Source organism: Antechinus flavipes, chromosome 4, assembly GCF_016432865.1.
Source record: "Antechinus flavipes isolate AdamAnt ecotype Samford, QLD, Australia chromosome 4, AdamAnt_v2, whole genome shotgun sequence".
Taxonomy (NCBI): Eukaryota; Metazoa; Chordata; class Mammalia; order Dasyuromorphia; family Dasyuridae; genus Antechinus; species Antechinus flavipes.
This window is the reverse complement of record NC_067401.1, coordinates 409,033,483-409,048,771: the sequence shown is the minus strand read 5'-3', so window position 1 is coordinate 409,048,771 and position 15,289 is coordinate 409,033,483. Positions and strand designations below refer to the sequence as shown.

General features: G+C 33.1%; 1 protein-coding gene across 1 annotated transcript in view; it reads left to right on the top strand.

The window, feature by feature from the left end:
• Nucleotides 1-15,289, top strand: part of HMCN1 (hemicentin 1) — a 503,334-nt gene that overhangs the window by 42,180 nt on the left and 445,865 nt on the right. The window lies entirely within an intron of this gene.

Here is a 15,289-nt window from a genome sequence, read left to right as displayed (position 1 = left end):
ACATTTATATAGCATAGTGACGTTTATAGCTATTTTCTACATTATAATCCAGTAGGATATGTATGTAATATAAGAACTATCGCTATTGTATACAAGAGGAAAATGAGAATCTGCGATGACATGACTTGCTTATTATCACAAGCTAGTCAGTTCAGTATCTAATGTATAAATTCAATTCAGGACTCCTGAAGTCCAAATTTGGAACTGTTTTTGCTACATAACACTATTTTTTCAAAGCAATCGTTTCCTATACTTAAGCCACACTATTTTTAGGTAGGGAAGCAGTGGATTGTTTGCTGGCCTGAAGTCAGGAGGAGTTGAGTTTAAATATGGCTTCCCATACTCACTTTATTCAGATTTGTTTGCACATACTAATAATATCCTTTTTAGCATGGCAATGTGTAGGGTATTGCACATGAATTCCATCTCAAACATTTACTAGCTGCACTAGCAATCATTTTAATTATGCTTGAGCAGGCCCAAATGAACCTTTTGCATTTGAATGAAGGTCTTAAAGTTTTCCTTTTGAAGAGTAAATTAATTTCTATCACTATATTTTGAATCACCCTAATCATTATTATTTTTATTATAGCATCCTGATTTATAGAAAGAATGAAAAGAAAATCTGATAGTAATAATGGGATCATGAACATTGTAATAATTATATTTATTTGATCTTCTCATCTTTTTTATGGATTTCAATTAGAAATAGTCCTGAGAAGTCACCATTCTACATTACTCTTTTTTCTAATGGCCTGTTTAATTTTGTAGATAAAATAAATTATTTTTACAATTGGAGAAAAGCAATGAGGTATAAACACTTACTCTATAGACTCATTGAAAATGTACCTGGAAAAACTCTAGTAGCAGACAAGTTGAGGGGAAATGCCTTATTCTTTCCCACACGATTTTGATTTTACCAGTTCGGTCTCTGTTTTGAAAGTGTTTCATTTTTGCATAATTTAGAGAATGGACATTTGGATGGCAGCATCTATTAAATACATTGTTAAATTTTTATGGGTGTATATTATGTCCAGATGATTGTAGATCTCAGTTCAGTCTATGATAATGTCTGGTTCCAAGATACTTTACGTAATATATCCTAAAAGAATATTTTGATATCTATTTGTAATACACTGATTTGTCTTTTATTACTTTGTGAAAGAAAGCTAATTGCTAGCTACAATGTTATATTTTGCTAAATATTTCAGATACAGGAGTCTTCTGATGTTGAGGATAGAGTACACAAGGGCTATATTACATCCTTTATTCTTAATAATGGTTTAATACTGATTACATATTGATCCAGTCAATATTAATGAAGAGTAAGATTGAATTAATGTTATGAATGGGAATAGAGAGCATTTTTGGAATTCCCTGTGCTAATGAAAATGTTCGTCAAATCTCTAACATAACATTGGATTATTTTGGGCTACCATTTCTTACTGTTGAATTATTTTAATTTTGTTATTCACTAACAGTCTCAGATTTTTTTTTATATCAGTAAGAATGATGGTATAAGAAAATATGGCAAGGGGAAGACTTGGATAGCTGATAATTTAAACCTGATTTTAGAACTTTACATTTTGGTCCTGAAATTCCTGAAAGGAGCTATTTTATGTGACTATCACCACTCCCATAAACGAAAGCAGGGGGTAATAAACTGATCTGTTGCTCCTTTCACTATTTTTGTATCATCATGGACCACTGTAATACTTTATTATAAGAACATCAGTCCTCTTGTATGCTTTTCCTCCCAGAAGAATGGAAGCTTCTGAAGGGCATGAACAGGTTTGTGTCTCAGTTTATAGTTGCTGATGTTGTTGTGAAGGTTCCATCCTGTTTTCTAGTATAGTGCTTTATATATGATAGACTCTGAATAAATGAATGAATGACTTTGTTTTTAACACTTGGTACATGCCAAACATTGTTTTAAGTGCTAAGAATGCAATCTAAAAGCAAAAGAATTCTGAGAGTTCATATAAGAGGTTATAGATGGATGTCCTTGTCAAACTTCCAATAGTGAGAACAATGAAAAACTGGTCACTTATTTTATATTCTGGTGTGTGATACATACACACACACATGCATGTATGGAAGAGAGAATTATAGTCTCCATCACAGTTAATATAATTACAGAAGACCCATAATATGATCACAAAGTTAAAAAATTAGTTTTTAAGGAGTTTTCCTACAATTTCAGAGCAATGTGTGAATAAACTTCCTTAGTTAATTGAAAGGTTTAAGGGGCTTCCCATTATTGAATGAAGGGAACTGATTCCATACAGGAAACATTTTTCAATTAGCTAAGAGAATCAGTCATTCTTTTTGGCCCCATATATAAAAACAAGGCATTCAACAATTGAAGTGTTCCGGATTGAGAAAATTTTGGAGGGGAGACTTGCTCTCTTCCCTTTCTCTGGGTGCCTCTATTAGCTATATCTTTGGAGCTATAGAACAAGTAGAAGACAGTATCTCAAGCTGGGAGCAGCAATTGATACCCAAGAACTGACACTGATCCAGGGAATGAGTTATTTAATGGAGGAAACAGCTTCAAGGACTTTGACCCTTTATAGTAGAGAAAAGGACTTGGGTATGGGACTCAAAAAAAAGAAAAAAAAACCCAAGCAAGAATCTTGCAGATATACTCTGCAGATAGCAGAGATGTTATATATAAAAGGAGCTGTGAGAGAACTCGATGGAGAAAGGACTTCTTATATCTGACTTTTTAAAATGATCTTTATGCATTTGCTTTTAAGATAAGTTACAACACAAACTTACATTTCTGTCTTACATTGGTTCATGAAGATTCATTGCTTAATGAGGAGTTGAGAGATACAATGCTATAGATGTATTCTGCATGTATACTTCACTACCATTGTGCTCTAAGTTAGAACCTATTCTTCTCATGGATACCACATGTATTTTAGAGAGAATATAACCTAAGTTTTTGTTTATTTTTCTTTTGCTGGGAATAGTGGTGGAGGGTAGATGGTTTAACTGTTCTTATTATTCCATCTTAATAAATACCTTCATTAAAAACAAAATCTTTCTGGCTAATTATTAATGGGAAACATAATGATGAGGGCTTATTACCTATAGTAGACTAGTTATCCACAGAGTTTGTCCTTAGGAACCAAGAGTAGTAGTTACACTTTATGGACCCAACCTACAATAAAAATGGGAGTTGGGGAATAACTAGAGTGGGACATCTTATGTATGCATATATGTATGTATATTATATATATAATATTTATATGTATGTATGTGCATCTCAGTGTATATCTGTGTATATATGTCTGTATGTATATGTCTATATATGTATGTACATACACATACATACATGCATACTAATATATATTATATGCATATATAGACACATTTATATAGAGAGAGATACATATGTATGTATATGTATGTACATATCTGTATTATGGTCCATCTTATATATGATTCTGTATATATTTCACTTATCTGTGTGATTGTTGTTTTGCCCTAGAAGAATATAAACATCTAGAGGACAGATACTCTTTTGTGGTTTAGTCAGTCAATAAGCATTTATTAAGCATCTACACTGGGTTAAGCATTGGAGATATATTGCCAATATAGTTTATTGTTAACTTTCTGTTAGTGAAAACTTTGGTTTAGTGATGAATCAAGTTTATATATACACACACACATACACTTAGGTATCACTTAGAAGATTGTTGAATTCCGGTTCTTCCAACTTAAATCAACTCATATCAGATAGTTATTGAGATCTAATTAATATTTTCATGTTCATTGTTGAAGGTTAACACACATAAGGGAGGTACTAAGAGACTATAATTTGTACTATTATATTCATTGTTGAAGACCTTTCAAAATATTTACATAAGTTTGACACTTTTATAATGCCAGTCTAATAAAAGTAAAGCAATGGATATGGCTACAGTTATATTTATATTTCAACATGTTGTAAAATATAACTTTAGTAATTACCTTTTCTTTAAAAAAAATGGCTTGATACTAAAAATGAATGTTTAAGGCATGTTAGAATCCTTTAATATTATCTGTTTAGTATAAGAAAAAGCATATGGCACATCAAAAAGAGAAACTTTTATTGTCTTCAGATAAGTGTTTAGGTTGTCTTATAAGGAACTAGCTTTTAACCTGTGGTCAGAGGTTATTAAGGGAGTCTTGCCATATTGTTTGAATTAGATTCATCGCCTAAAAGAGGAGGGCATGTGAGGAGGAAGTTGTTACAATTTTCATGTGTTAGGCACTAGTGTATTTTCATAAACTGAAGTGAAGGTTCTCTAGGGACAGAAAATATCACTGAAACATTTCCTGAGTTCTGTTGAGCTGTGCATTGGTATGTCCAAGTATATTTTCAGATGGATAGAGCTTTTCGTTTGGACATAATATAACCCATGTAAGACAAAAATATAAATTTATGTTATGATTTATTTTAAAAGCAAATGTATAAAAATCACTTAAAAAGTCACTTGCTTAAGAAAAGTAAATCTTTTTAATTAAAAAAAATTTATTTAAAGGAATCAAGACATAGTTTTAAGATATATTTACTTAGTATATATGCTTTAAGCTAGCAAACCAGTTTTAAACATTTGATTTTTTGAATGTTACCCCAAAACTTACTGGGATTAAAAAATTTGATGTTTAATAGGAAAAATCAATACACCCCACTTTTGCATGTATTTTGTTTATTTAATTTTTTCATTGTAACAATCTAATTTTAATATATTTTTGGAAATTTTCGTTTCATTTTTGTCAGTGCCTTTTTTTGAATCTGGGATTTTGATCTTTTACAGATTTCCACTAAGTTAAACCCTTTCATGCTGTGTAAATCTTAGCAAGCAACTATGTATAGGAAATATGATGATAAAGATTATTGATCAATAGACCTCTTGCTAGACATTGTTTAAATGTTAAAAAAGAAATGATCTCTTAGAATAGTTATGTTCATTCATTGAGAACAACAGATGGGCTATTTTGGGGAATTGCCACAATAAAGCATTCATCTTTCAATGATGACTTTTTATATGGACACTAATATAACAATTAAGGTTACATTTGATTGAGAATCAAATATTCTACTCCCAAATTTCTATTTTTTAAATGTCTCATAGTTTTTCTTAATTTTGTATAGCTCTCCTTCCCCCTCCCCCGTTAGAGAAGCCATGGCTTCCTTTATGTATAAATTTGCTTTCTGGCTGTGTTCATTTAACTCTCTCTCTTTAAGAAGGTGTCTTAGACAAATTTCCCTTTTCAGTTTTAATTGGAGGTCAGTCTTTAGTGACTTTATTCTGTGGACAGTGGGAAACAAAAAAGGAACAGATAAAGTAGAAAAGAAAATCGTTTTGGAGTCAAAGACCTATTTACAAATCCTTGTTTTGCCAATTATTACCTTTATGATATTGGGCAGTTTAATCAGATAATGTACCCTGTGTGCCAGAGCAAGAAACCACTTTTATTTCTCTAATAATTGTGACAGAATACCAGACAAAGAGAGCATGTAATGTGCAGTGTTCAATAGCATATACATTTGAACTTAGTTCTTGGCACTCTAAATATGAGCTCCTTGTTCAATGAATAAATAGACTTAATATTATAGGAATGAAATTACACCAGTCTTGACTTTTATATGAATGAAACCAGAAAATACATGAAAATTGCATCTCAATGGAAAGATGGTCCTTTTCTTTTTTGGCATAACAAATGAAAGGATAGGTGGAGTTGATTTTATTGTGCCATTATAAAGATAAGAAGTATCTTTTTATTGGGAGAGGTCATGAAAGGGAGAATGTTGACTTTGGATTCAGTGTGGCAGAATTTCCTTTCTGACTTTGCTACTTCTTATGAGTTATTAAATAATTTATTTAATTTATTTCTAACTCTGTTTCCTCAACTATACAGTTAGGATATTGTACAAGATGAATTCAAAGGTCTCTTTCATTTCTAAGTCTATAGTATAATTGATTATTTCATATTAAGTGCTGATATTAGTACTTACAAAAAGATCATGTTGACAGTAATTAGTAGTTTATGGACAGCATCCATTGTAGAGGATGAATAGCCTAAGAAATCATACAAAGAATTTTAATTAGACATTTCAGATCAAATTAGTAAATTCTTTGATATTCAAGTAACATCATTGCAGAACGTAGGCATATACAAAGTCTCTGGAGAGACTTACACGAACTGATGCTGAGTGAAACGAATAGGGCCAGGAGATCATTATATACTTCAACAACAATACTATATGACGATCAATTCTGATGGACCTGGCCATCTTCAGCAATGAGATGAACCAAATCAGTTCCAATGGAGCAGTAATGAACTGAATCAGCTACACCCAGTGAAAGAACTCTGGGAGATGACTAAGAACCATTACATTGAATTCCCAATGCCTATATTTTTGCTCATCGGCATTTTGGATTTCCTTCACAGGCTAATTGTACACTATTTCCAAGACCAATTCTTTTTGTACAGCAAAATAATGGTTTGGTCATGTATATTTATTGTGTATTTAATTTATACTTTAATATGTTTAACATCTACTGGTCATCCTGCCATCTAGGGGAGGGAGTGGGGAGAAAGAGGGAAAAATTGGAACAAAAGGTTTGGCGATTTTCAATGCTGTAAAATTACTCATACATATAACTTGTAAATAAAAAGCTATTTAAAAAAAGAGAGAGAGAATTCTATCAGAAGGCATAGAATGTGATAAGTTTAAATAACATTTTTAAAAAATGAAATTGTTTTGACAACAAATAAGTCATTATTGATTTTGGAATCATATCTAAATCATCTTTCTGAATACAATGAGACGAAGGATTTGTTAGTACAAATATAATCGATAGCCAATAAGTTTCTACTGTGTCCAGGTACTTTTTAAAGCACTACAGGATAATACAAATACCAAAAAAAAAAAAAGTTCTTGTGCTCAAGGAATTTACAATCTAATGCAAGAAAGTCACCTATCAAAAGAAGCTGAAAAGGGGAGGAAAGATAGAAGAAGATATTTGGATTAGGGGCATGCTGGAAAAAGAGGCCGGGCCAGATGGAGAAGTCTCAAGAAACTCATGCAGCTAATGGGAGTTGAGGAGAAGATCATACTGAATCCCTTCCTTAAATGGAGGTTTTAGAGTTCATTACTTTATCCTCAAATCGGAGGGCCTAATTGCAGTAGGAAAGGATTATAATGAAATAACGACTGATTCAAGCTTGTAAAGAAAAGCAGTTAGATTCTTGGGACAAGAAGGCATGCTGGAGGAGCCCATATAGGTCTGAAAGCACTGAAACTGGAGGAAAATGGTATCAAAATACATACAAAACAAAAAATAAATGTAAGAGAAAGTTATGATGTGTAATGAAATCAACTTTATCTTGATTTATTTATGCAAGTTATTGATGATAAAAATTTGGGAATTATACAGGAGCAGCAGTAAAAAGGATAGCATTAAAGAAATGTATGACTGAAAAATAAAAGAGATGATTGGCTGTTTATGTGGTAAGACCATGTGTACAGTCTGTATATTCCCCAGGTTTGCTTATAACATCAGAAGAAAGCAAGGAATTCTTCCACCATGTTGGCTCAGGTTCCTATGGAGAGTTTATAAGAGAATATGTATAGTAATTTTTAAGATGGGCAGGCATAAATGAATTTGACCTGTGAAAAATCCAGTTCAATTAAATTACATCTGAGGTCTCTTTTCATTATAAACTTATAGTTTGTATATAATAATTTAGAATAATTTAGATCCCAATGAAAAAAGAAATTGGCTATTAAAATATTCAGTAATTATAATAGATTAATATTTATTTAGATAGACTATTTATTCTATTTAAATATTCTGTTTATGTAATATAATATTCTCAATATTTTAAAGACAGAATTCTAATTTTCTCCTACTGCCTGTAGTGAAAGATAATGGAATACCCCCTCCAGAACTCCCACAGAGATGATATCACTTTCTTTTAGGAAAGATATTAAGATCATGACACCAGGCAAGAAGGACCACAATTCCCAGACTGTGGCAAAAGGAAATTTCCTTGGGAACTTCAGGCTTAAAAAAAATTTGAATACACAGTAAAGCAAGAGTCTTTCCCAATATTTTAGATTTTTTTGTTGTTCAGTTATTTAGTCACATCTAACTCTCTGTGACCCCCAGACCATAGTACACCAATCTCTTCTATTATCTCTTAAAGACTGGCTAAGCTCACGTTCATTGGTTCCATAATACTATCTATCATCTCATCCTCTGTTGTCCCTTTCTCCTTTTGCTTCTGATCTTTCCCAACGTCAGTCTTTCCAGTGAGTCTTGTCTTTTCATTATGTGACCAGAATATCTAAGCTTCAGCTTCAGTATTTGTCCTTCAAATGAGTAGTCTCAATTAATTTCTTCAAGTCTTATCCTGCACCAAAGTTTGAAAGCATCAATTGTTAGTACATCATGCTATAACTTTAATACTTTGGGATTGTTGTCTTTCTGTAGAATTCATATCACAGACTTTATAGTCTAGGAGAAGAGCATCAGATGAGATGAGATGCTCTTCTTTCTCAGTGCTCTCTCTCCTCTTTCAAAGGGATTGGGAATAGACTGGTGATTTCATCACTATAAGGAACTCCCAGATGATATGTCCTTGACCAGTGCAAATTGATCTTCAGAAAACTCAAATCTGATCATATCATGTGATATTCTCTCTCTGTCTGTTTCTGTTTCTGCTGTCTGTCTCTCTCTTTCTCTCTCTCTCTCACACACACACACACACACACGCATTTTTGTAAATGCCATTAACTCTGGGATCAAATATAAAATGCTCTGGCTGACTTCAAGAACTTTTCATAATCTGGCCTCTTCCTACCTTCCAACCTTATTTAGGTTGCTTCTACATTCTACAACACTTCTACATTTTCTCTGACCCATTGACACTGACCTCCTCTACCCACCCTAGTATTCTCTCAACTTCAAGCTTTTTCACTGTCTTTTTTCCTTTCCTCGAATGTTCTCACTTCTCATATCTACTTTTTAGCATCCTTAAATTCCTTTAAGTCTCAACTAAATTTCCACCTTCTGTCTTTCCTAGGCCATTTTAATTTTAGTTCAATTTTCCACCAGTTATTCAGCTTCTGAACATCTTAGGAATACTCCATCCTCCCTTTCTTCCCCAGGAAACTCATCATTGGGACATTCATATTGAAGTCTATATTGATCATATTACAGTTGTACATACTACAATGAATTTTTTTTGTTTGTCCTTTTTTCTCAAAAAGAACTAATGATATCAGGAAGGTGATGTCTTGCAAGTGAATTGGACTTGAGTGAGGCAGAGCCGTACAAAGTCATCAGCCTCTCTTTCTCCTCCAGAGTTATAGGCATCTAGGGATAAGCCATAGGTCAGGATTATTGATGATTTCCCAGATGCAGTAGGAAATCTTAGCTTTTTAAGCTAGGTCTTTCCCAGGTCTTTTTCAGTTTGTCTGAGGCAACTTTCTTTTAGTAATTAAAAGATAGGTGAGAATGGAGGGAAAAGATGGCCAAGTATGCCTTCACAAACGAATCAATCTAGGAGAAGACTCTCAGAATCCCTGGCCAGAATAGAAATAATGACTATTTATCCTTGCTCTAAGCCATCAAAAACCCAAATAGTGAGCAAGTGAGGGTTAGGTTAGGGCCTCTTATTGTCCAGTTACTAAGAGCAGAGTGATTTGGGTTTAATAACATAGGCAGCTCCATCGGAATCCAAATTAGCTTTATCAAAGCCTAGTTTTTCTTAGCTACATTTCAAGAAATCATAAATGAAAACTACAGGAGACAAAGAGTTCATTGTCTTAGCTTTTCTCTAGTTAAAGCAAGATATACTTTATGTTTTCTATTAACTCTAGAGAAGGCTATGATAGGCCACTGTTTAGGCAGAGCAGTGTCTGAAAATAAAATTTCTCTGAAGAAATGAATATCAATGACATGAACCAAAATCTAAATAGTGAAAAAGATCACCAAATTAATCCATATTTGTTAAAGCAATACAATGAATTTTATGAAAAACAATCAGAAGGTTATATCATTAACTCAGTTATCTGAAATACTAAACTTTTATTGTTCTTTAAAATTGCCAATTTATAATTAGATAACCATAGAAAAGATTTCTCATCACAAAATGTAAGATTTGTTAGGTATGCAAAGAGAATGTTAAGAATAGCCAGATAATTTTTCAACCAGAGTTTGGAATTTTGGTTTTAATGTAATCCACATCAAAGCCCTCTGACCCAGTGATGTAATATACTATAAAAAAAAGACTATTGTGGTAGAATCTTTAGTTTCGTCTGCTTCTTTCTCCAAAAAGAACATTTCTTTAGATTTCCTGATATATATTTTATTTCCTTTAATAAGGTAAGTTGGATTGATAAAATTAATAATAAAATTTGCCTCTAGGGGTTAAGCAGTAGTTAGTTTATAGAAAAGTATTATTTGTGTGCTGAAGACACCAAAATATTCTGTGGGGAGAAATATAGGTCAAGACAGTGTGTATTTATTATTTTTTAATTAATTTAAATTAAATTTACTAATTACTTACTATGAGAGTGAAAGAAAAGTAAGGCTACTAAAATAAAGCAATAAATTGTTAAACTCCACATATGCCTGATTCTAACGACCTTCTAATTGGCGTGTTAGTTTGGGTAGAATAAAATTTGGCTCATTCTTGGCTCAATCTTAACTTTTTGGAATATTTATATCAGTTCTGGAATAGGTTCTAGTCCTTGTCAAGCTCTGTAGTCAATCCCTAGGAGCAGCTGTAAGTCTTGGCTTTCACTTGAAGAAATAAGGTGTGTGTGTGTGTGTGTGTGTGTGTGTGTGTGTCTGTGTGTCTGTGTCTGTATGTGTGGCCTGTTCTGATGGATGCAGCAGGACATGAGCTCTTAATTTAAAAGTCTACCCAGGCTGCATAATGCAATCCACAAGAAGATGAAAAGTGATAGTGTGAGTTCATTGTAGGTAGAAGCAGGAAGCACCTATAAGACCTATGAGGTGAGCTCAGGGAATCAGAGCCTCCTTGCATTTAGTCTCTAGCTGGCATCAATTGTAATACTCTTAACTGGGTTTCTGGTGCCAACCCTAATATTTCAGTTTTCCTAGCAGTTCAAAAAAAATCCACATTTTTATCTTATTACTTAATGTAATCACTGAATCCTAACAAAATAAATAAGAAAGCCATTTCAACATCTCTTCCCAAGGGAAACTTGTATTTTTTTTTTTTTTAAGGAACAGTGTGTTGGTTTGGTAGTTTTACAAATCATCAATTTCCGATTGTTGAAAATACCTTGTAGCAACAAACTAAATTTGGCATTGAGGCGCCAAGAACTCAATTCAGAAAAATCATTAAATGGCTTTTGGGTGCCAAATTCTACTTACAGTGCCAATAGGAATGTCTCAACTGAGTTTGAGGGTCTCTGCTAATTGCCTGGAACTCCCAGAACAAGGTCATTCATGTTTACTCTCAGAGTTCACAAAGTGGGAAACTAGTCTTTGAACTTGAGATTTCTCTCCCCCACTTCTAACTTAAGCAGTTGCTGCATTTTTAAAAACCTAAGTTGAGGAGGAACAGCAGTCTTTGCTAGTCCCTTTTAAATTATTATCTTGATTAAAGATGGGGCCTATTGATATAAGTTGCATACAATTGAGCACTGATTTTTTAAAATTGTAGTTTATGGAGTATCTGAACTTGGCATACTATAGTAAATCTTTTGTTTGAAAAAAAACAATTTGTATTTTATTTATACTTTTTATTTATAATATTTTTATATTTTATATTTATTTGTATTTTATTTATACTATTTATACTTTGAATTGTAAAGAATTAATATTACCAAAGTTTCTGTGATATCATTTGGAATTTGGTTTAGTACTTTAGAAATTTAAAGATCTTTTAGAGAAACATAACTAGACAGCCTTTGGAAGAATGCAGAACAATTTTTAGTTTATGAAACTTTCTATAACTCCAAAATATTTACATTGACCTCACTTCCATTTACCAGTGATACTTCCCAATGAACTCTTTAACATGGAAAGAGATCACAAAATGAATATTGAGTTATGGCAAATATACTTAAACTATTTTTGAAGTGGAAATAACAGATACCATCTTTTTCATTTCTGTTGAAAATGTAATTTTTATGTGGGCCAAAATGAGAGCTGAAATGACTTTGTAGAAGGCATTGGATATGTTTATATGTTTACTGTTATTAAAAAAATAGAAACTAAAGAATACAACCAAAAATCTCATTAAAAGTCACCTTCAAAGAAGGAGAATAGGTGTAGATTTTATGTGTATGTGTATATAAAAAATGTATATAGAAAGAGTCTGTATCATGAAGTCTTCATGAATAATCACCAACCACTCTATCACAAAAGCTTATTGTGTGTTAGGCACTGTGCTAAGCACTAGGAATAAAATGACAAAGAAGGAATGGGGAAGCAACAGAGGAGAGAACAGCTGGTCAGTTATCTAGGAACATTTTTCTTTGTTTATTAAAAAAAAATAAATATATATCTTGGATAAAGATTGATGACCACCAGATAGAAAAGTTTATTATATACTATTTCAGAAAACAATAAAGTTGATTACAATAATTGAAAAAGTTAAGATTTAGAAATATAATCCAGGATTAGACCTGTTATAAATTGAAATACTATGATATACTTAATGTTAAGATACAGGTCAGTTCTCTGAGAGCCTCCAGAGCTGTGGATCATTGCATCTGAAGGAGTTGCAGGGGAGCCTTTGCTGACGCAGGTGTTGTGGACTGGGAATGAGATAAATTGGAGGCAGAGGGAAGAAGAGAGGGGTCAGACAGCGCAACAGCCTCTCAGTCAGAGAGGTCAGAGAACAGCAATTGCCTCTCAGTCTCCTTTTATCATCCTCTCACAAGAGGAGATCCATTCTGCAGGTCTGGGTTGGATCTCCAGCAGCCACTGTCAGGTGGCTCCCATGTATTCCAACAGTTCCTATGTATTCCATCAACTTGAAAACATTTTAAACTAGAAGGCGGAAACTTGGGAAAACAATGTTGACTTTTTCATCAGCTGATAGTTCCAGGAAAAACACTCAATATTTGTTGTTGGTTAAATATGATTGTTACTTATCTTTATAACTAGTGAGATTTCTTTCTTCCTATCTCTGAAAACATATGGGTAATAGAATACATTATTTTCTTGGAGGGTCATGTTTAGTAAAATTTGAGTACCATATGTGCAGGTACCCCAAAACATTCCTAATAACTTAATTACATGTGTCTATGATCTGTCCTGATTCATGGTGGATTGCAGATTATCTCCTTGCAGATTATTCTCTTTACTATTGGCCTTGTAGGGCACATTCATTCCTCTTCCCTTTGCCTTTAATCATCACTTAGTTGGAATGAGTTTACCATCACTGCAACAAATATTAATTCTTTGGGGCCTTACTCTATACCCCTGTCCCCTGGACTGCTCACCATACTCTATAGATGCCTTATGCTTTCTAGCATCTGTACTTTTGAGTGTACTATTTTGGTCATTTTATCTGGCATCACCTTAATTTCTTCAACATGCTGCTCACACTGGAAATCATCTTGATTTTCTCTACCTCAATCCCTGAAACTTGGATTCCACCTATAGGTCTCTCCACTCTGATAGGTGAGTTTTTTATCTCACCAATAATGAGATCTTGAGGCCTTTTTCTTACCATCATGCTGTGTAGGCATACCTTCTCCATCTTCATTTCTTGAAGTCCTCATTATATGATGTCTTCCTGATCTAAAATTTAATTCCTTAAAGTCTAAAAGTATTTTGCTTCCTTTCATTTGTATACCCAGTATTTAGCACAATTCCTTACACATGGTAAATATTTAATAAATGTTCTCCCTCCCCCTTTTTCCCTTCCTGAAATGCATTTCTCTTTCCCCTCTCTAATATACTTCTGTATTACTTTTTTACTGTTGTTATGTTCATATGTATGAGAATCCCCATTGAACAACAAGTTTATGAAGGGAGGAATTATTACTTAATTGTTTAGATGATATAAATCTTTTGGGAAATTTACCTCTCATTCCAGAGTTTTATATAGCTTTCCTGCAAATTCTAATCAACTAATAATATTAGTTGGTTTTGGATCTGAATGTTGCTTTTAGAAATGGAAAGTTAACAAAAAGGTGTGTGTGGGGGGAATTCTCTGTGGTTCAGTCCTTATTTGACCCCATCATAGCTTTAAACTCAATCCCTTAACTTGACACCCCCTTTTCTCCTTCATTTTCTGTGTGTCTGCCTATTCTCACCTCTAGGACATTTCCAAAATGTGTCCTTATTTTGACCCTGACTCTGCTGAAATACTTATTTATGTCTTAATTGTTTCCTGCCGACTGTAGCATTTCCTTCTTTTATAGTGTTCTTAAATCCCTGCTCTCTAAACTTCAGAGGGGGCTCAGAATGTTGTGGCCAGACTACAGAGCCCTGCTGTTTCAAAATAATGTGTATTGTATTGAAGTACTGTATATTGACCTAGCATTCTATAATTACACAATTTCCCTTTTGACCTGTTATAAACTATTTTGTCAGAGAATATATGAGGCTAGGTCTTGGAAGGAATGAAAAGTATATGACAGATCCCAATGGAAAATTTGTTCTAAAGCACTTCAAATGATTTTGCAGTGAGGAAAATTTTTTCAGATTGTTGGTTTTCCATAACTTTATAGCTCAACTAAATCAGGAAGGAGTCTTGACTGAAAGGTGAAATACATCAACTCTAATCTCAGTTTGATTCTAAAGTGTCTAGCTATTTTTTGGGGGTAATTATTATGCCTTGCACATGATAAAACCCTCAAAAATACTTGTGAAATAAAATCGAATGGTAATTCAATGTATTCCATTTAATAAGGAAGAAATTTCCTCTGTAGTTTTCAGATGGAGAAGCTAAAGTTAAAAGTATCTGTTCTCCAATTTGGAACTATGTGCAAAGGACTATAAAACTGCATATCTTTTGATCCAGCAGTGTCTCTACCAGATCTTTATCCCAAAGAAATCATAAAAGAGGGAAAAAGACCAACATATGTAAAAATGTTTGTAGTAGCCTTTTTTGTGGTGGCAAAGAACTGGAAATTGAGTGGATGCCCATCGGGTGGGAAATGGCTGAATAAATTATAGTGTATATATATATATATGTGTGTGTGTGTAATGGAATATTATTGTTTTATAAGAAATGATGAGCAGACTGATATCAGAAAAGTCTGGAAAGACATGAACTGATGCTGAAT